The following is a 23,829-nucleotide window of genomic DNA, read 5'->3' as shown; positions in this document are numbered from 1 at the left end:
GTCACACGTGACATTGGCCTTTGTCAGACTTCAAACGGACGGGCCTGTATGCACTCGGCAAAGATCGGCCGTTAAATCGTGTAATTAAGCTTGCGAGCTTGTGGAGCCAAGGTATCTCTTCCCACCTCGGCGTACCTACACACTTGTCCGTTTTGGTCACTCCACGGGCGCGATTTAGCGTCTGTGGTCATTCTTAATATTTCAGACCGTGTTTGTATGTTAACAGGTGAAAATGGGTTTGACGTCGCGTTCAAGATAATTGCACTTATAAAGCAACGTCGGTGTGTGTGTGTGTGTGTGTGTGTGTTATTCCGGACTAGACAGGGCAACAACAAGTACCATCTTTTAACATCTTTTAAACTATGGAATGTTTAATAATGATTGTTGAAGTAACCACAATAGTGTATGAGTTAAATATCAACAGTGTATTTTCAGTTATAACTGTGAGTGAGTGTGTTTTTACACCGCTTTTAGCAATATTCCCGCAATATTACGGCGGGGGACACCAGAAATGGGCTTCACACACAGTACCCATGTGGGGAATCTAACCCGGGTCTTCGGCGTGACGAGCGAACGCTTTAACCACTACGCTACCCGACAGCCCCCAGTTATATCGCGGCGTGTCAGCTCAATGTGGGAGGAAAGCCCGAAAAGATGCAGGTCTTAGACGTTTACCACTATGGTGAAGCCACCAGCACGGGTGGTGCTGACAAACCTAGACATATACATTTCTGTATAATAGTGGCAGCCGTATCATGAATTGCATCATGTACCAAGATTAGTGGCAGCTGTATCATGAATTATATCATTTATACAGTATAGTGGCAGCTGTTTCATGAATTATGTCATGTATCCAGAATTGTGGCAGCTATATCGTGAATTATATCATGTATCCAGTATAGTGGCTGCTGTATCATGAATTGTGTGATGTATCCAGAATAGTGGCAGCTGTATCATGAATTATATAACGTATCTCTATAGTGACAGCTGTATCATGAATCATATCATGTATCCAGAATAGTGGCAGCTGTATCATGAATCATATCATGTATCCAGAATAGTGGCAGCTTTTTAATGAATCACATCACGTATCAGTATAGTGGCAGCTGTTTATTGAATTATATCATGTATGCAGAATAGTTGCATATATACTCACCGCCAAAAGAGCCGCGAACCTTAGAAACATATACAGTGATATGTACGTTAAGAAGAGATGTTTCCAATTTGTACCAATTATTGACAAAAACTAACAATGTGTTACCTCAGACTGTCTTTATTCTTATCACGATATACTTCACGTAATTTCCAAACTTTACAGGCTAATCCTGCACGAGACAAATGGTGCATCTCGAGTCTATGACGTCACATATAATGCGTTCATGAGTGTAGGTTCACGCAACACACCAGGATGTTCGTTTGTGCATCGAACCAATCTAAGATCTCTTGAATATATGTAATTCTTCATATATTCACCAAGATGTATGGTATTCGCGTTTCTTCGGTGGTGAGTGTATAATCTATATATATATATATATAATCTGTATATCTATATCAAGATACAGTACTGTGAAGAGTTGCGTCCCTTGGGCACGCCTGAAACCTATGTTTCTAGGTTTGTCAGCACCATACCCATGCTCGTGGGTATCACTGAAGTGGTAAACGTCTGAGACCTGCATCACTTCGGGCTTTCCTCCCACATTAAGCTGACACGCCGTGAAATAACTGGAACACTGTTAAAAACGGCATTAAACCAAACTCACTCACTCATTGATCATAGAACAAACACATGCCTTATATCACGACTGGCTATATCGATTTTGGCTTAAACATTTCAAATATGTAATAGATTATTGTCTGGCAGCAAATCTTCAAAAAAACATATCAAACGATATTTCGAGTTAATGTACTTTTATTGAACATTGATACATTACAAACGCGCCCATTTTTGTATGACCTTGCTGATGTATTGTTTTAAACATTTCCAAATATTTTATCGATTAAATGTTTATAAATAAACCCTTTGAAACTTCGCTTTAAAAGATATAATGAGTTAATTGCTTTCATTGTAAATTAAACAAACACATTCCTTTTGATGCTCATATTTCCCAAATAGTTTACAGATGAGTTGCTAACAAACCTTCCATAAACGATATTCATCCCATGCTTCTTTTCAAAGTTTATCAAACTCTAATTTGACAAACCATTAAACAATGCCTAGAATCCATCCCTCCTGTTCCTGCCTCATCTTCGTCGACGTGGCGGCGACGACGCAAGACGGCAGCGCATGTGTGGTTTTGAATACTTAAAATACCGTTCATTTTCGCTAAATGGTTCAAACAAAGTTTAGTGTGTGTGGCCAGAGTTCGATCAATGAGACCTGGGTGTCCTCCCCTGTTAGTGCCTGGCTGTTATTCTGCCCCCACAGCCACCAACAGTGCCCGTCCTCAAGTCGGAAAAACTCCAACTTCATTGTTTATCGCCTCTCCAAGACGTGTTAACATTTAAGCCGAAATATTCGGCGAACTTTATTTTTGTTGGAGTCTAGGCGTAGGTGTTTGCCAGAAAAGAAAATTTCGCGCTGCCATGATTCGAGGTGTGAGAAAATAGGTTTGTTAACATAATGTCACGACATTTGCTTCGTTTGCATGCCAGTTACTATATCTGTTTACAGTATATACTATTAGTTTGCACTATATTCACGTTCAGTATATAGTGCACTCAGTGACATTGCGTGATGCTTCATTCACGTCCAGTGTATGATGTAAGCTAATCTACTTGCAGTGTATAAACTACATCCATATTCAGTGTATAATGTAAGCTAATCTACTTGCAATGTATAAACTACATCCATATTCAGTGTATGATGTAAGCTAATCTACTTGCAATGTATAAACTACATCCATATTCAGTGTATAATGTAAGCTAATCTACTTGCAATGTATAATATAAGCTACATCCATATTCAGTGTATAATGTAAGCTAATCTACTTGCAATGTATAAACTACATCCATATTCAGTGTATGATGTAAGCTAATCTACTTGCAATGTATAATATAAGCAACATCCATATTCAGTGTATGATGTAAGCTAATCTACTTGCAATGTATAATATAAGCTACATCCATATTCAGTGTATGATGTAGGCTAATCTACTTGCAATGTATAATATAAGCTACATCCATATTCAGTGTATAATGTAAGCTTATCTACTTGCAATGTATAATATAAGCTACATCCATATTCAGTGTATAATGTAAGCTAATCTACTTGCAATGTATAATATAAGCTACATCCATATTCAGTGTATAATGTAAGCTTATCTACTTGCAATGTATAATATAAGCTACATCCATATTCAGTGTATAATGTAAGCTAATCTACTTGCAATGTATAATATAAACTACCTCCATATTCGGTGTATAATGTAAGCTAATCTACTTGCAATGTATAATATAAGCTACATCCATATTCAGTGTATGATGTAAGCTTATCTACTTGCAATGTATAATATAAGCTACATCCATATTCAGTGTATGATGTAAGCTTATCTACTTGCAATGTATGATATAAGCTACATCCATATTCAGTGTATGATGTAAGCTAATCTACTTGCAATGTATAATATAAGCTACATCCATATTCAGTGTATGATGTAAGCTAATCTACTTGCAATGTATGATATAAGCTACATCCATATTCAGTGTATGATGTAAGCTAATCTACTTGCAATGTATAATATAAGCTACATCCATATTCGGTGTATAATGTAAACCTATCTACTTGCAACGTATAATATAAGCTACATCCATATTCAGTGTATGATGTAAGCTTATCTACTTGCAATGTATGATATAAGCTACATCCATATTCAGTGTATAATGTAAGCTAATCTACTTGCAATGTATAATATAAGCTACATCCATATTCAGTGTATGATGTAGGCTAATCTACTTGCAATGTATAATATAAGCTACATCCATATTCAGTGTATGATGTAAGCTAATCTACTTGCAATGTATAATATAAGCTACATCCATATTCAGTGTATGATGTAAGCTTATCTACTTGCAATGTATAATATAAACTACCTCCATATTCAGTGTATAATGTAAGCTAATCTACTTGCAATGTATAATATAAGCTACATCCATATTCAGTGTATAATGTAAGCTTATCTACTTGCAATGTATAATATAAGCTACATCCATATTCAGTGTATAATGTTTGCTAATCTACTTGCAATGTATAATATAAGCTACATCCATATTCAGTGTATGATGTAAGCTTATCTACTTGCAATGTATGATATAAGCTACATCCATATTCAGTGTATGATGTAAGCTAATCTACTTGCAATGTATAATATAAGCTACATCCATATTCAGTGTATGATGTAAGCTAATCTACTTGCAATGTATAATATAAGCTACATCCATATTCAGTGTATGATGTAAGCTAATCTACTTGCAATGTATAATATAAGCTACATCCATATTCGGTGTATAATGTAAACCTATCTACTTGCAACGTATAATATAAGCTACATCCATATTCAGTGTATGATGTAAGCTTATCTACTTGCAATGTATGATATAAGCTACATCCATATTCAGTGTATAATGTAAGCTAATCTACTTGCAATGTATAATATAAGCTACATCCATATTCAGTGTATGATGTAGGCTAATCTACTTGCAATGTATAATATAAGCTACATCCATATTCAGTGTATGATGTAAGCTAATCTACTTGCAATGTATAATATAAGCTACATCCATATTCAGTGTATGATGTAAGCTTATCTACTTGCAATGTATAATATAAGCTACATCCATATTCAGTGTATGATGTAGGCTAATCTACTTGCAATGTATAATATAAGCTACATCCATATTCAGTGTATGATGTAAGCTTATCTACTTGCAATGTATAATATAAGCTACCTCCATATTCAGTGTATAATGTAAGCTAATCTACTTGCAATGTATGATATAAGCTATATCCATATTCAGCGTATAATCTACTTGCAATGTACATCCAAATTCAATGTATATTGTATGCTAATCTAATGCAGTATATAATGTAGGATGTATCCATATTCAATGTACGATGTAAACCACATCCACGTACAATGTATGTGCACGTGAATGCATTATGAAAGATGCATCTATTTACCCATGAAGATCCGGGGTAGAATAGGTCTTTAGCAACCCATGCTTGTCGTAAAATGCGACTATGCTTGTCGTAAAAGGCGACTATGCTTGTCGTAAGAGGCGACTAACGGGATCGGGTGGTCAGACTCGCCGACATAATTGATGCATGTCATCGTATCCCAATAACGTAGATCGATGCTCGTGATGTCAATCACTGGATTGTCTGGACCAGACTCGATTATTTACAGACGGCCGTCATATAGCTGGAATATTGCTGAGTGTTAAACAAACAAACATACAATGTGTAATGTAAGCTACATTCACGTGCAATGTATGACGCAGGTAAATACAATGCATAAATTAAGTAAAATTCACGTACAATGCGCGTACAAAGATCCATTCCCATGCAATGAATTTAAATGAGGGCCAAAAGAGAATATAACTCTCAGTTTTATCATATATTAGATTTTCAATTGAAAAAATATCTTAAGTTATATCTTAAGCGATGCTGTATCCAAAAATGAGGTGAGGTGAAATTGGGTTTAACGTCGCGTTCAAGATTATTGCACTTACATAGCGACGTGCATGCGCGTGTGTGCGCTTGCGTGGCTGCTTGTACTAGTCCGGACTGATACCGATTGTATAGTGCTATCCCACTGAGATACCATGCCACAGTTTAAGATGGATACACCACTCAGACACAGTATACTGACTCCGAGCCTACCAGTGCTTGTTTTAGTACCTTGATGCCGAGCGCCAGACAGGGTAACAAGTACCATCTTTTAACGTCGTTAGGTATGACGTGGCGGGGATCGAACCCCGGACCTTCCGCTCTCCGTGCAGACGCTCTACCACTAGACCACGGAGGCTTATCGCCGCTTGAAGAGTAGTTCGCTCGTCACACCGAAAACCCGTGTTCGATTCCCGACATGGGTACAATGTGTGAAGCCCATTTCTGGTGTCCCCCGACGTGACTTTGCTGGAATATTGCTAAAAGCAGGGTACAACCATACTCACTCACTCACTCACTCACTCTTATCAATAACTTTGAACAGAATTATTTGATAGTTTTTGCATTTTTTTTTACCTTTGTGCCACTCTAATCGGACTCAAAACGAATATATGGTTGTCGGACAGTTGTGTCCCGGCCTCCATACAGACATCAAGTGCATTCTCAATGTTGATGTTTTTTTTATTTATAATGACGTCATTTGCCGCCTGGTAAATCTCAAAGTCTTCATTTTAACTTGAGCAATGAATATATGCAATACAACTACACGGGGAAGATACAGAAACTATATCTACGTCTTCCCAGACGTCTTCGGGTCTTCACAAACTTACGAGTTTTGTTCTGCCATGGAGCATAATCTATGGCGCTGCTAATTGAACCTAATCATTTCGCCAACACATGAGACCGTTTCTTATAATCATATTATACCGTTACGTAAACTGTCAATCACTGAGTTTCATGAAACACCCAAGGGTGAAAATATAAACAACCGAATGACTTTTGAGCACTGAGAAAGTACAAGGATATGAATTCTTCACATTGCTCGACCGCTGACGTAAGAAGTGAGTTACTAGGTCAAAAAATCATAACGGTTTCACATAAAATATCCTAAGACGCAAAAAGGCTGAAAAAATCGTGTAGTTCAACACGTCATATTTGTACTTAATTTTTTAAAAGACAAACGGTGTACAACGTTCTTGAAACCATGCTTCGGGTGCTTGTCCATCACGGTTTGTGTTTTTTTCGTCAACGAAGACAGAAATATTCGTCGTTGACGCCGTCGTTGGTCGAAATAACTCATTTTAGAGAAGGAATACACACAATATTTACAGAGGGCATGAAGCAAGGACCTGCCCCTGGATGCGGCCGTTCATTCACAACGGTTAAGTCGATAAAAACATTGCGAGTAGAGTTGGATGTCGGTTGACCCGCCACAAACATGTTAGTATTGCCACTTTCATTCAAGGATTTTCAGCTTGTGCGGAATTTGACTTTGAAATTGACAAGGGGTGACGAAGTTTAAGGCACAGGTAAACAATGAAATCGGGGCTACGAGGAAATAGCGCCTGCATTTGTCATGGGCAATGAATTTTATATGAACTCCTTCGCAGTGTTTGGAAAAAATGTTCTTGACGATCTACAAATAATAAATCATTCCAAGATTTAAAGATTCAAAGTTCACATGTATTTAGATTCGCATTGGTAAAACACATAAACTGGCGGGCAAAAGAAAATACACACTTAAAAAATGGATTTGACCAGAAAATTACAAACGTTATCAAATCGTTGCAATGACGCACACACCGAAACACTGTAAACCTAAGGTCGAAAACACAACTATAATACCCGTATGAAATACATCCCCATCGAATAACCATTTCTTGTTTGTATCTCGGGAATCGAACCCGGGTCTTCGGCGTGACGAGCAAACGCTTTAACCACTAGGCTACCCGTCCGCTCTTTATTACAGAGGAACGTAAAGGTTTACAATACACTTTTGTTCATGTTCATAATAAACGGGTATTCGTATAGGCAAAATACAGACATTAAGTATTCATAATTACAGTAAACTACGGTTATAACGAACACGTTTATAACGAACTGACTGATATAACGAACTTATTTTTTAGTCCCGGCCATTTTTTGTATATATGCTGTATATAGGCCTAAAACGAACTACGGTTATAACGAACTAAAATCAGTGGTCCTTTTGAGTTCGTTATAAACGTAATTTACTGTACAATACAGAAGTATTCATAATACGCGGCGGTGGGGTAGCCTGTATTTGCTGTGCAGAGTTGCGTACCTTAGGCGTGCCAGAATCCTATCATCATAGGTTAGAATCCCAAAGTCACCCTGATTATGTTTCTAGGTTTGTCAACATTTACCCATTGTTTTCACCATATTGTTAAACGTTTACTTTAAGGCATCCATATCTACTGGCTCTCCTCCCACTTCAAGCTATATCACCGTGATATAGGAAATATTGTTCAAATAGGGTAAAACCAAACTCACTCACTAATACATGGCTGTCAGGAAAAAAACATATAAAACGCTGGTCGTAGACGTGTATCACTTTTTTGTGATCTACTAGCATTGGCATAGTGCTGAAACACAAAGCCTCAAAATCAACGTGAGATTTGAACCGACCTAACGGTGCGGTCGGGTAGCCAAAGACCAGGGTTCGATTCCCCACATGGGTACAATGTGTGAAGCCCATTTGTGGTGTCCCCCGCCGTGATATTGCTGGAATATTGCTAAAAGCGGCGTAAAACCAAACTCACTCACTCACTCACTATTCACATTAAAAGTACACACATATTCAGTATACGCTTTTATAAGACAGCTGATCTCGCTCACTCACTATTATAAGACAGCTGATATCTTTCACTCACGCTTATAAGACAGCTGATCTCGCTCACTCACTCACTCACTCACTATTATAAGACAGCTGATATCTCTCACTCACTATTATAAGACAGCTGATCTCGCTCACTCACTCACTCACTCACTATTATAAGACAGCTGATATCTCTCACTCACTATTATAAGACAGCTGATCTCTCTCACTCACTATTATAGGACAGCTGATATCTCTCACTCACTATTATAAGACAGCTGATATCTCTCACTCACTATTATAAGACAGCTTATATCTCTCACTCACTATTATAAGACAGCTGATCTCTCTCACTCACTATTATAAGACAGCTGATATCTCTCACTCACTATTATAAGACAGCTGATCTCTCTCACTCACTTTTATAAGACAGCTGATCTCGCTCACTCACTCACTCACTGACTATCATAAGACAGCTGATCTCTCTTACTCACTCACTCACTCACTCACACACGCTTATAAGACAACTGGTCTCTCTCACTCACTTTTATAAGACAGCTGATCTCTCTCACTCACTCTTAAAAGACATCTGATCTCACTCACTTTTTATAACAGCTGATCTTACTCACTATTATAAGACAGCTGATCTCTCTCACTCACGCTTATAAGACAGCTGATCTCTCTCACTCACTCACTCATGCCTATAAGACAGGTGATCTCTCTCATTCACTTTTATAAGAGAGCTGATCTCACTTACTCCTGATCTCCCCCACGCCGCCGTCATTCGTCCGACTAATTGTATTCATTGAAAGACAGAGCCTCGACGTTCAAATCTCACGGGTCCCCTCAGATCTAACCAGTCTGTGATCTTATCGCTGCGCGGTTCAAAGGTTCTCATATACCAAATCCCGCCCCTCGTCTATGTTCATCAATAGAGTCACGGTATTCGGAAATACATAATCACATAATACAGAGAGTTCATTAACGTATTCAAGAGCCCCGCGCTCAGTTCACAAGTACAAAATTAAGGCGATCGCTTCAACAGAAAAACGCCAGTTTAAGAATATTGTTCTTAAGCTTGTAAAGCACCCTTTGATATATGCCGAAAAATCAAATATCACTTTGTACTTGGTTCCCGCTTACCTGCGCCGGCTGTTATCCTTGACGGTTCGTGAGCGGCCACACCCATCACAGATAATCCAGCTCTGTTTTAAATACCGTGTTATTAATCGCGTCTTGGGGCTTAGTCCAAAGATAGTTTTCTCTAGGCTCTATTAAGTGTGTATTTTGGTACTCGAGAAAAAAAAGTCGTCAGTGGTATATTTGACAAATTTGTGATTCCCACACGATAAAAGGGACGGCGCCATGCGAACCGTCAGTGTTCAAAAGAGCGCATTCAAGCGTGGAGTCGGAAGCCCTTTGATCTTCTGTGTGAAATTGTGGAAACAACCAACACCGTATCATTCCCAAGACGAGAACTCTACCTCCGTCTGGGGGCGGTCGGGTAGCCTGGTGGTTAAAGCGTTCGCTCGCCACGCCGAAGACCCGTGTTCGATTCCCGACATGGGTACAACGTGTGAAGCCCATTTCTGGTGTCCCCCGCCGTGATATTGCTGGAATATTGCTAAAAGCGGCGTAAAACCATACTCACTCACTCACTCACTACCTCCGTCTGAGACGTGCCTGGGATATTTTGTAAGGGAAAGCTCGAAAAATCAGATTTATACGACACGTGGTCAGCGCAATGGTCACAAGTTGGTAAAGTTAAGCAACTTAGTAGCGGAGAGTAGTTGCATGGGTGACCGCGTTCGGCGGCTTGACATCTGAGAGTTTCTAGGGCTTCGGGCCTGCCGCTGAAGCACACATAGTGTCTCCTTAGGGAAGTGACTTCACCCAGCAGTGAATGGGTACCCGGTAGGAAGAGATGGTTACTGCGCCTCACATGCAGCTTGGCGTGTACACTCTCCATGGAGCTGAGAACGAAGCACTCATCCATTGGCCGGGCTTAATACTGTAGATCTTTGAGCATACTTTAGGTTGTGGATTGGCGCATTATAAATATGTGCATTATTGTTATTTTTATTTGCCCATCATCGTTACCCGGGATAGAGTATCACAGGTACTGATTTAATTTCTTGACGATGAGTGATTCTAGCCGTCGGTAGCACTATTTGAATGATTTCTTTTCCGAATACCGTATAGTTATCTCCCTTTATTAATTCCCTGAACAGTCATTCATAACCAAGTTATCACCCTTAACTAGTCATCGTTGTTTTTTTTGCGCATACTGTCACCTAGTTTGCTATACTTTTCATTGTACAAGAGGCACGGTGGGGTAGCCTCGTGGTTGAAGCTTCGCTCGTCCCGCCGAAGACTGGGTTTCGATTCTCCATATGGGTACAATGTTTGAAGCCCATTTCTGGTGTCCTCCGCCATGATATTGCTAAAAGCAGCATAAAACCATACTCACTCACTCATTGTACAAGAATGGGGCACGGTTGGCCCAGTCGCTGTGAGTTGCGTCCCTTGGGCACGCCAGGAACCTATGATCGTGGGTTCGATTCCCGGTTCGCCCTGATTATGTTTCCAGGTTTGTCGGCACGGCGTATAGGGGCATAGGTAAACCATTGTATAAAGGGCCACAACGCGTTGGGTACAGGCCTAACAAGAGCTTTGAGCACTCAGGACCACTCGACTTATTCCGCTACCCCGAGAGGCAGCAGAGTTGCAACATTGCAGTTCAGTAAACTACGGTACTAACGAACTCAAAGGGACTACGAAATTTAGTTCGTTATAACCGTAGTTCGTTATAAGTACATATACAGCATGGCTACAGTAAGTAGTCGGGACCAAAAAGTAAGTTCTTTATATCCGTCAGTTCGTTATAAGCGTGTTCGTTATAACCGTAGTTTACTGAATTGTAAAACATGTAACGACTGGTCCTGTCGCTTAAAATCTGATCAACACGGCGGCCAATTTTGATCTTGTTTTATAATGATTATAGCACTGCAATTTAACCATCATAACATCGGACTCAACCAATCATACCAAACATATTACCATACCAATCATACCATCACACCTATCATATCATCACTCCAATCATACAGTGTATTATCATACCAATCATATCATCACTCCAATCATACAATCATACCAATCAAAAATACGACCAATGAGGGCCGTGAAGATCCATACCACTAAATAGTTTTCAGTGTTTCGGCAGATCGGGGGTAGAATAGGTCTTCAGCAACCCATGCTTGCCGTAAAAGGCGACTATGCTTGTCGTAAAAGCCGACTAACGGGATCGGGTGGTCAGGCTCGCTGACTTGGTTGATGCATGTCATCGTATTCCAATTGCGTGGATCGATGCTCATGATATTAATCACTGGATTATCTGGTCCAGACTTGATTATTTACAGCCGGAGTCATATAGCTGGAATATTGCTGGATGCGGCTTTAAACAACAAACAAACAAACTACCAATGATTTCGGGTGTCAGCACAATGTATGATTGTCGGCGGCACGTCTATTACCAGCGCCACTTTGATCTGCCCCCTACGGTACCATAACTCTCACTCACTCATTCTAAACACGAACTTAGCCGGTACGTGCCTCTGTCCCTTGCTTCATGGTATCTTCCTAGTCAGTGCAGTGTACCATGATGAACAGGGGTGGTCGGGTAGCCTGGTGGTTAAAGCGTTCGCTCGTCACGCCGAAGACCTGAGTTCGATTCCCGACTTCGGTACAATGCGTGGAGCCCATTTCTGGTGTCCCCCGCCGTGATATTGCTGGAATATTGCTAAAAGCGGCGTAAATTCAAACTCACTCACTCATTAATGAACAGATATTAGCCTATATTCCCAAAGACCCCGAACTAACGCTAAACATTGATTGTTGCAAAATGGCGGCCGTTACAGACACAGACAATAATAATAATAATAATAATGATGATGATGATGATGATGATGATGATAATAATGTTGTTAGCCTTTCCATGCTCCCATTATTATTACCTCCAGTCAACAGTCATTTTCAGTGAGAGAATGTTAATTAAAAGCAGTGTCAGAGATTTACCAAGACTGGCAGTAATCAGGTGTATACCAAGCCAACCAGTGGTTGATAGCATGAGCAGTGAGTGAGTGAATAATGCTATATGGCCCATGAGGCGCGTTATTCGGAGCGTGACACCTAACGCCAACTCGGGAAAAAATTCGCTATAGCCGGTTTTTCGGTGTATCCTTATTTAGACGTATCAGTGAAGCAACACCAACTACCTACCGCTCTCGGACAAAAAAACTTCGTTATAGCCAGTATTCGGTATATCCGTATTTAGACGTATCCGTGAAACAACAGAAACTACCTACCGCTCTCGGACAAAATACTTCGTTATAGCCAGTATTCGGTATATCCGTATTAACACGTATCCGGCCTTGGGGGTACGTATGTTCGTCACCTCCTCATTGTTAAAGGGGGGCACGGGTGGCCCAGTTGTCTAAGGCGCCGCGATTCGCTGTGCAGAGTTGCGTCCCTTGGACACGCCAGAAACCTATGATTGTGGGTTCGAATCCCGGTTCGCCCCGATTATGTTTCTAGGTTTGTCAGCACCATACCCGTGCTCGTGGCTTTCACCGAAGTGGTAAACGTCTGAGACCTGCATCACTTCGGGCTTTCCTCCCACATTAAGCTGACACGCCGCGATCACCATACAGCCAAGCTTCGCGCTTGATTCCCACATTGGTACAATATATAAAACCTATTTGGGATATCCCCGCTATTAATCTATGGGTGAATGTTTAAGCGGCGTAAAACCATATTCGCTCACTCCTGACTGTTACCGGATCTCACATCCCAGATCATACAACGTTATAAATTTGAAACAGTTGTGTTAAAATGTGTTAAATTAAATGGAAAAGAACTAAAAAAAGAAATTGTATAAAAGAGAAATTCTGAATTGAAGAAAGCTCTCGAATCATTGATCAAATGGATATCAAATTCTCATGTTTTGTGTTTTACTGTGTCACAACAGTTACTAAACATAACGGGATGAACTTCATGTGCATCTGATACTGTTAGGATAACACTCCTTGAAAGAATAAATTTCCACATTGTTTATGCGTTGTATGTATGATTTTTATATGTATATAAGCATATATAAGTTTTGACAAGCACGAATATCTTGACTGTTTTGTTTTCCATATTTAATACTTATACGCCTGATGAAATCACTTGTTTATATATACATTATATATACATAAAACATGTGTGTGTGTGAGCGCATCAATCTTCTGTAACGTAATTTGTAGTTACACTATAATATATTTTTTCATATTTAAAATCAGCTGTTATCTAAATATGAACTTTACAATAATGACAAATTCGGAAAAAATATAGTGTGGTAGATACATAACTAAACAATTATGTCTGACAATTATAATCTAGACATGTTAACGAGAATATGACAAGTATCGTCATGTTTACATTAAGGAAACAATACCGAGTGTTTAAAGCGATCCTTCTATGGCGTAGCGTATGGATTATGCAAACATCCTTTGAAGTTGCCGCTAGCCAATGGGTGACCTCTTCTCATTGCCCGACCGGTGCGTCGCTATTGGGCCCAGTTCTTTCCCTACAACGCCGCTATATGTTTGAGGGGCAATAGTAAGCGAGACCTACCTTATAGCCGATCTCACATACCTGCGCACAGGTAAGATAGAAGTTATTAGCATTTCTCGATTTACCGGTTTAGAATATTTTTGTTTAATTCTTTAAATTTTACGTCATATCCTAATATTTTGACCTACCTGTTCCGATTGACGAATTGGATTTATTGCTTCAATTCCAGTGATTATAATGACTATGCTTTGAAGTGGTATGCTTCTGTAAATGAAATGAACCAAAAGGCTTTGATCTACCTGGTTGTCATAGCAACCCAAGATAATATAGATCAAATGTCAGTCACCCGCTTTGAGCGTGAACTGTGAACATGTTAAGGTCTTTCATCAGGAGGGAAACGCTCACTTTGTGGGATATAGCTGGAACCTTTATCTTAAGAATTGTACGTCCTTAATATGCATAGAGCACTTACGGACAGCATTCCAAAGTAACTGCGAAGTTGCGGGATTTCGGAGACACGTTGTACGCCTTGGGTTTAAAGTTTCAGTAAGTGGATTACCGGAATCTTTTAATGTTTCGCCATTCATCTATTGTGCTGTGAGTAACAGTATGCCGCGGTTTACAGGCTAACAATGACATCAGTACGGCGGGAATTTGCAGCAGGTTTTCTCGAAATACAACCACCCAGCGTTAAAATTCAATTTTCAATTCAAATAGGGGAACAGTTTTAGCATTGTCAACGTATTTGACGTTCATGGAAGTTATTTTGGCTGAGGGGACGGGCGGTTAATGTATTGAGCGTCTCCTGATTTCGAGGTACGCCTTTCAGCATGAGTTTCGCGTGTTTTTTTAACTTCGCGCTTAAAAGGACTCGTGTGACGCACATGTTATCATTCGTGTTTTGAGGGAACCGCGGTAATCCGGACACTCTGCATTCTGACGTAGTTAGTTGGGGACGTTAATGCATAGTTGTTAAAGAGTTGTTACTGCATTAGTTATTGTATACTAACCTCGTTAATCCGGAAAGTTGTTCATTCTGGCTATTTCACTGGGGATGCTATTGTCCGGATTAACGAGTGTTCACTGTTCATGGTGTTAACTTTTTTTAACCAGTATGTTTAAATGTATACCTTAGTACGAAGATGCATGTGTCATCTACAAGTCGTAGATAACAATACGATATATGCTCTTGTATGTTGTGGCCGCCTCCGTGGTCTAGTGGTAGAGCGTCTGCCCTGAGAGTGGAAGGTCGGGGGTTCGATCCCCGGCCGCGCCATATCAACAAACTTTAAAATATGGTACTTGTTGTTACTCTGCCTGAGCATAAGGGTATAAAACAATGACTGAGCGGCTCGGAGTCAGTATACTGTGTCTGAGTGGGGTATCCATGTTAATCTGCGGTGTGGTATCTCTGTGGGCGAGCACTATAAAACCGACATTTGTCCGGCTATTATAGTACAAGCAGCCACACACAGATCTCACCTCTTGCATGGTGTGACTTCTCATTGTGACGACATATATTATTTATGACTTCCTGTAGCGGATGTCTTTGGATATATGAAAACTTTAAAAAATTGGTGGCGGTCAATTTATTTCATGTGTATTTTTTGGCAGCCGTAAATAAACTGTAAATATTGCACACATATAGCGGCGTGAAAGCATTGCGACGCCGAGCGCCAGGCAAGGTAACAAAATATACCATCTTTTAACGTCTTTTGGTGTGACGAGGCCGGTGATCGAACCCCCGACCTTTCTCTCTTCCAGCAGACGCTCTACCACTAGACCATATTTAAGAGAATTATTATTCGATTTTGCTTATTTGCTGTTTAACGCCGCACCCAGCAATATTCCAGCTATATGACATCGGTCTGTAAATAATCGAGTCTGGACCAGGCAATCCAGTGATTAATATCATGAGCATCGATCCACGCAACTGGAATACGATGACATGCATCAAGCAAGTCAGCGAGCCTGACCACCCGGTCCCGTTAGTCGGCTCTTACGACAAGCAGGGTCGCCTTTTACGGCAAGCGTGGGTTGCTGAAGACCTATTCTACCCCGGATCTGCCGAAACACTGAAAACTCTTTAGTGGTATGGATCTTCACGGCCCTCATTGGTCGTATTTTTGATTGGTATGATTGTATGATTGGAGTGATGACATGGTACTATAGGGGGCAGATCAAAGTGGCGCTGGTAATAGACGTGCCCGCCGACAATGATACATTGTGCTGACACCCGAAATCATTGGTAGTTTGTTTGTTTGTTTGTTTGTTGTTTAAAGCCGCACACAGCACTATTCCAGCTATATGACGCCTGTCTGTAAATAATCATCGAGTCTGGACCAGGCAATCCAGTGATTGACATCACGAACATCGATCCACGCAATTAGGATACGATGACATGCATCAAACAAGTCAGCGAGCCTGACAACCCGATCCCGTTAGTCGGCTCTTACGACAAGCAAAGTCGCGTTACGGCAAGCATGGGTTGCTGAAGACCTATTCTACCCCGGATCTTCACGGGTCTATGATTCAAATATGAGAGGTACACATTTACACTGATGCATGAATTGACCTCAACCATTGGTGATGGGTGGGGGTGGGGGTGGGGGGTGGGGGGGGGATTTATCTCCCCTGGTTATCACGATGTTTCGTCCCTTCAGTCTTTTCATTATACTTTAGCAGTCGCCATGATATTATGATAACATGTAAAATAGTCTGACATAACCGTAAACAAACAAAGAAAATGCAGAAATAATAATTTAAAAAAAAAAATTGTTAAAAAATAACAGTGATGAAATAGATAAAAATATATCCAGGATCTTTCAGTTTTGTTTATTTTTAATTCATATTGAGACAGGGACGGCTTCCAATCGATCTTTTCAAAAAGCAATTAAAGGTAGACTGTTTTTCCCTCTGCAATATTACTGAGAAGATCGACCCGTGAAGATACGGGGTAGAATAGGTCTTCAATTCAAAAAATCAATTTCAATTCAAATACATGTTTATATTTAAATATAATTTGATTTAAAGCATATCATTTTAAAAAGAAATCGCATAATACACATACATTTCAAACATGGTTGGGGTCATGTGGTTGCAAATTCATTTCTTACCCCAGTCTACATTGAACCAATTTATTTTCACACAAAATTACCCAGCTACAGATTGCTTTGTACAAACTGTTGAAGGAATGAGTGATAGTTAAATAGATTTAACAACAGTTCTATCAACTTTCAATTACATAAAAAAATCTCGGTATACTTCATTTTACCCCTATTCACGCCAGGAATGCTAGGAATGCCCGGAATGCGAGGAATGTCCGGAGTGCGAGGTTTCACTTTATAAAGTTTCCGCTGAACCACCTTCTACGAACGGATGGTGAGGGTTGTTCTTATCGTCTAATTATTTCGAACTGTTGAATGTGGAAGTTGCATGTATCGAAGTCCCTTTCTTGTTTGGACTGTATCTTTCATTACAAGTGGACAGACGCCGCTGGCTAAGAAGGTATCGCAATACGCTGCGCAGAGTTGCCTCCCGTAGGCGTCCCAGAATGCGATGATCGTGGTGCGAATTCAAGGTTCCTCCTGGTTGTCATTTTGTAGGGTTTCATCATAGGAGTGTGACGCCTGCTATCTACATAAGGTCAGGCTTTCCCCAAACATCAAACTGACACGCCCTTAGTTTACTTAAATGCTAACCGACGAAGATCCGGGTTAGAATAGGTCTTCAGCAACCCATGCTTGTCGTAACAGGCGACAAACTGGATCGGGTGGTCAGGCTTGCTGGCTTTGTTGATGCATGTCTTCGTATCCCAATTGCGTGGATCGATGCTCATGATGTCAATCACTGGATTGTCTGGTCTAGACTCGATTATATATATCTGGAATATTGCTGAGAGCATTAAACGACAAACAATCAAAGCTGAAAACTCAGTTCTCTCATAACCAATGGGGTCGGCGGTTACAGCGTTCGCTCGTCACGCTGAATACCTGGGTATAATACATGAAGCTCATTTCCGGTGTCCCGCTCCGTGATATTGATGGGATATTGCTAAAAGCGGCGTTAAACCCAACTCACTCACTGACTCACACCTTACGGTTTTCCTTGAGATCGACATACACAGGATGAACTGCACTCGCTAGAAGACACATTGCCATGTATGATGTTGGTGCCCCTGTGGTGTTTGAATCCCAAATACCCCATGCGGGGTAAAACCTCATACATACACCGGGCGCTGCTGTGGCTGACCAGGCAAGAAAACTGGAGAAGAAATAGCCACTTCCTCTTGAATTAACAGCGTTATGAATGAACACTCTGTACCGTGTTCTGTGATACCTATTGTACCGTGTTCTGTGACATACTGTACCGTGTTCTGTGACATACTGTACTGTGTTCTGTGACACATACTGTACTGTGTTCTGTGACACATACTGTACTGTGTTCTGTGACACATACTGTACTGTGTTCTGTGACACACTGTATCGTGTTCTCTGACACTTACTGTACCGTGTTCTGTGACACAAACTGTACCGTGTTCTGTGCCACATACTGTACCGTGTTCTGTGACACATACTGTACCGTGTTCTGTGACACATACTGTACTGTGTTCTGTGACACACTGTATCGTGTTCTCTGACACTTACTGTACTGTGTTCTGTGACATACCATACCGTGTTCTGTGACACATACTGTACCGTGTTCTGTGACATATACTGTACCGTGTTCTGTGCCACATACTGTACCGTGTTCTGTGACACATACTTACCGTGTTCTGTGACACATACTGTACCGTGTTCTGTGATATACTGTACACGTCTCTGTGCCGTACATACAGTACTGTGTTCTCTGATATACTGTACCGTGTTCTGTGCCACATACTGTACCGTGTTCTGTGACACCTACTGTACCGTGTTCTGTGACACATACTGTACCGTGTTCTGTGACACCTACTGTACTGTGTTCTGTGACACATACTATACCGTGTTCTGTGACACCTACTGTACTGTGTTCTGTGACACCTACTGTACTGTGTTCTGTGACACCTACTGTACCGTGTTCTGTGACACCTACTGTACTGTGTTCTGTGACACCTACTGTACCGTGTTCTGTGACATACCATACCGTGTTCTGTGACATACCATACCGTGTTCTGTGACATACCATACCGTGTTCTGTGACATACCCTACCGTGTTCTGTGACATACTATACCGTGTTCTGTGACATACCATACCGTATTCTGTAACATGCCATACCGTGTTCTGTGACATGCCATACCGTGTTCTGTGACATACCATACCGTGTTCTGTAACATTCCATACCGTGTTCTGTGACATGCCATACCGTGTTCTGTGACATACCATACCGTGTTCTGTGACATGCCATACCGTGTTCTGTGACATACCATACCGTGTTCTGTGACATACTATACCGTGTTCTGTGACATACCCTACCGTGTTCTGTGACATACAATACCGTGTTCTGTGACACCTACTGTTACGTACTCTACAACGTTATAGGCACTCGTGCACCACGACCTGAGCTACTACAACATAATCCTACAGACACGTTCTTAAGCCACAGAACGTACTCCCCACATTACACTCCCCCAAAGTTCAATCGTGGTTGCATTTCCAATAAATCATAACTTAACAACCTAGTATCTCTCTCCCACCGAATTACCACCTCGTGTTATGCTCTGTGTTACAGCTGACTTTCCTGTTATCCTTATATTCTGTAAGTTGCTCGCCTCTCCTATCAAACGCCATGCTGACCGTTTACCATATTACAAACGGGGTTCTCGTTGTGTTGAGATCGCGAGGTTCTCTGGTTATCAGTCAACTATTCAGCAGGTATGTCGTAGATGAACTTTGCCAAATGCCAAACATTGTTTGGGCGCTTCCAATCCCCTGGAACGTATTACATCATGTTTGGTCTTTGATGTGCTTATTGTATGATACGTTGTGGGCTTTCTTGGCACGGCGACAGCTCCATCACACGCGACGGCTGATTGATGCAGCAGCGACTACGGGAGTAATATGTGTACCAGCCGTAGCGGGCAGTCACTAGCCTAGTGGTTAATGCGTTAGGTCGTTGCGCTGATGATCAGGGTTCGATTCCCCGGGGCTTTTATGGATCATTAGATGATACGATCTTTCGATCATCACTCGTAGATTCGTTCGAGAAGCGATACGAGGACATGTAAATGTTTTTTTGAACGTTTTCTTTCTTGCGGGTAATTTATGACATGCCGTAGGAACGAGAATTTTCAGAGGCGGTCAATACTTTTAATAGATTTGATATGCGTTCCGGTTACGTTAAGATTTTCCGGATTTTAACGGACGAGCTGTCTCTCCTTAACATTGTCACGTTTCTTACGAGTTTGAATTAGTTCTTTACCTACATAGAGCCACCCGGAGGTTTGTTTGTTTGTTTGTTATTAATATTCCGGCTATTTGGCGGCGGTCAAATATACTCTCACATAGTGGGTCTATGATTGAGTGAGTGCGTTGGGTTAACGCCATGTTGAACAGTATGACAGTTATATCACGGCGTGTCAGCCTAATGTGGGAGGAAAGCCCGAAGTGATGCAGGTCTCCGACGTTTACCAGTTTGGCGAAACCCACGAACACGGCTGACAAAACTATGTTTCGGGGCGAACCGGGATTCGAACCAATAATGATGTTTCTGGAGAATTGGGGTGCCTTAGACGACTGGGCCACCTGTGCCCCCGGTAGTTTTGAGAAATATGCTTCGGATGAGAAGCGTGGTACCGTGATGTTACTCCAGTCTATCAGCTAGACTTGTTAGGGTAGGACACCCATGTTCCGACAGAGCTTACATCATAAAATCGCCGACCACACCGAGAGACGATGTGGAGTTAGTGAGTGAGCATGGTTTTACGCCGTTTTAAGCAATATTCTGGTGTTTTCAAGACGGAGGACACCGCATTAATGATAAAAACACTTTTTATAACGAGTGTAATGAGTAATCGACTATGGGTAATCTACTATGCGTGTAACTGACGAGGAGTAATCTGCCTTAACGAGTAATTGGCTTGTTATTTGCTATAACGAGTAATCTTCTGTTACGAGTAATCTGTTGTAACGAGTAATATGTCATGGCGCCCAGCCTTTTTATACTGAACACATAAATATATTATTACATGAACTTAACAAAATATGACTTGGGGATTTTCGACAAAATTGACACTTTATTGTGAATTATCTTCATTCATCCTAACGGACTAACGGGATCGGGTGGTCAGGCTCGCTGACTTGGTTGATGCATGTCATCGTATCCCAATTGTGTGGATCGATGCTCATGATGTCAATCCCTGGATTGTCCGGTCCAGACTCGATTATTTACAGAGCGCCGTGAGACAGCTGGAATATTGCTGAGTGCGGCGTTCAACAACAAACAAACAAACAATCATTCATCCAGTTGTAAACTACCGGGGAAAAGAAAATATACCCATGAAATTCACATTTCACTCTGCTCATTACTGCGTGGACCGCCTCCGTGGTCTAGAGGTAGAGCGTCCGCCCGGAGAGCTGAAGGTCCGGGGTTCGATCCCCGGCCGCGTCAGACGTTAAAATATGGTATTTGTTGTTGGCCTGTCTGGCGCTCGACATTAAGGGGCTAAAACAAAGACTGGTCGGCTCGGAGTCAATTTACTGACCGGGGTATTCATCTTAAACTGCGGCATGGTATCTCAGTGAGGTAGCACTATAAATCGGCATCAGTCCGGACTAGTACAAGCAGCTACACACACACAGACACACACGTGCATGCACGTCGCTATGTAAGTGCAATAATCTTGAACGCGACGTTAAACCCCATTTCACCTCACCTCACTACCGTGTACTGTGAAATTGCGACCCCCGTGTTCCTTGAGACCTCATGTGCACGAGTACGCTTGATATGATGCATGCACTTTCGCCCATGATACCTTATCATATACGTCACCATCGAATAACCATTTCTTGTTAGTTTCATTTTGGCAACCATCAAACATGGGTGTATACTTCATTTCGCTCGGCAATTTATGTAAAGTGCACCCCGCTCCCAGCGAGCCCAAATCGCCTATCCCCACCCCCACTCCCACCCCCCGAGTCTCTCGTCCACGAAGCTTTATCCTCTCGCGTCAGGTGGCCGGTCTCCCACCTATTGCCAAATCTGATCAGTATCGATCAATCAGCGGCGTGCGTGTTGTGACGCAGTCACATCAAAAGAGTTGCACCTGTTTCCACGGGGAACGTGTAGCGTTAGACTCTGTGAGAACGTTTCTTGTTACCCCATGGGAGGGAATAAACTGGGGAAAAAAATTCTGTAGTTAATTCAATTACTTTGTTTAATGACATGACCACATCCATAGGTTTAAACAGGATGGGTGGTGGGGTGGATGGGTGGATGGGTGGTCAATGCATCCCTTTTGATTCATATTGTTGATTTTTTTTCTCTCTCGAAATTATATGCATATACTCTTCAAAAAAAGAAACGCAACAGTGATTTAAGATGTATATTTTATATATCATATAAATAACTAACAGATAGTAATCGATTGTTCAAAATTGGCATACTTCATTGTCATTGACCCAGGTTCCATATGGCACTCATAGAACAGTAGATTTTCAAGGTGAAGGTCTTCTCTTCTCAATATCTTGTATGGCCACCATTCGGGTCCCAAACTGACTAGCATCGTCGTCCCATGGAAGCAATCCGATCCCGAATTGTGGCCTTAGGAATGTAATCTACTCTGCCTGCAGTGTGTGCCAACTGTTGGAGGTTCTGTGGTTGTTGCTGACGTGCTCGCAGTCGTTGATTCAGGCCATCCCATAAATGTTCGATTGGGTTTAAATCTGTACACATGTAGGGCCATGGCAAGACCTTGATGTTGTGATTCCTGAAAAAGGCTGTTGTCAGTCTTGCCGTGTGGGGAATATGACGTTCGCCGGTTGCATAATGGGAAGGGCGTGTGGCCGAAGAATCTCATCCGTGTAACGTTGTGCCGTTAAATTCCCCAGAACTTTCACCAAATCTGTTCTACCAGTGTAGGAGATGGCCGCCCACATCATCACACTACCACCACCATGTCTGTCCACTTCCTGTATGCAGTTTCGTGCATAACGTTCCCCGCGACGCCTGTAAACACAACGTCTACCATCCGCACTGCGAGTTTGACTCGTCACTGAACCAAACGTGTCTCCTTCGCAGTTGTGATCATTCTCTGTGACCTTTACACCAGTGACGTCGCAGGCGACTATATATATCCGTCAAAATGACACCTCGAACTGGTCGTCTAGCGCGAATACCTTGAGCGTGTGAAAGGTTCCTCCCAGTATGGGTTGATATACTACGCAATCCTGGTATTGCCTTAGTTGTGGAGGTGGTCGTGGTGGTTCTTTTACGTAAGTGACATGTAAGTGACAGTATGAATCTGTCCTGTGGTGTAGTATTGATAAGCGATCGACCGGATCTAGGAACGTCCCATGTTGTCCCCTGTGTCTGATAACCGTTCCACAGTCTTGTTATAGTGTTTGGGGCCACGTGGAAAATCCTGACTACGGCCAAAGAGATTCTCCTGTTTGCAGTCGGCCGATGGCGTTACTGCGTTTCGCTTCCGTCAGTCGTTTCACTTATTCGTTGTTCTCTTGCTGTAAGATTGTGATGACTTGCACATGACATCGGATTTTGTATTGAGATTTA

At 41.5% G+C, this 23,829-nt stretch overlaps 2 protein-coding genes across 2 annotated transcripts in view; one reads left to right on the top strand and one right to left on the bottom strand.

Annotated features, from left to right (window-relative positions):
- Positions 1 to 23,829, bottom strand: part of LOC139475320 (uncharacterized) — a 52,961-nt gene that overhangs the window by 8,402 nt on the left and 20,730 nt on the right. The gene's annotated exons all lie outside the window — the stretch shown is intronic.
- LOC139473880 (palmitoleoyl-protein carboxylesterase notum1-like) overlaps positions 14,147 to 23,829 on the top strand; it is a 68,262-nt gene continuing 58,579 nt past the window's right edge. The window contains exon 1 of the mRNA XM_071256666.1: positions 14,147 to 14,211. The gene's annotated coding sequence lies outside the window, so the exon portion shown is untranslated. The remainder of the gene's footprint in view (positions 14,212 to 23,829) is intronic.

Source organism: Haliotis cracherodii, unplaced genomic scaffold, assembly GCF_022045235.1.
Source record: "Haliotis cracherodii isolate W230 unplaced genomic scaffold, xgHalCrac1.p SCAF_3, whole genome shotgun sequence".
NCBI lineage: Eukaryota > Metazoa > Mollusca > Gastropoda > Lepetellida > Haliotidae > Haliotis > Haliotis cracherodii.
This window is presented reverse-complemented; position numbering and strand designations above follow the sequence as displayed.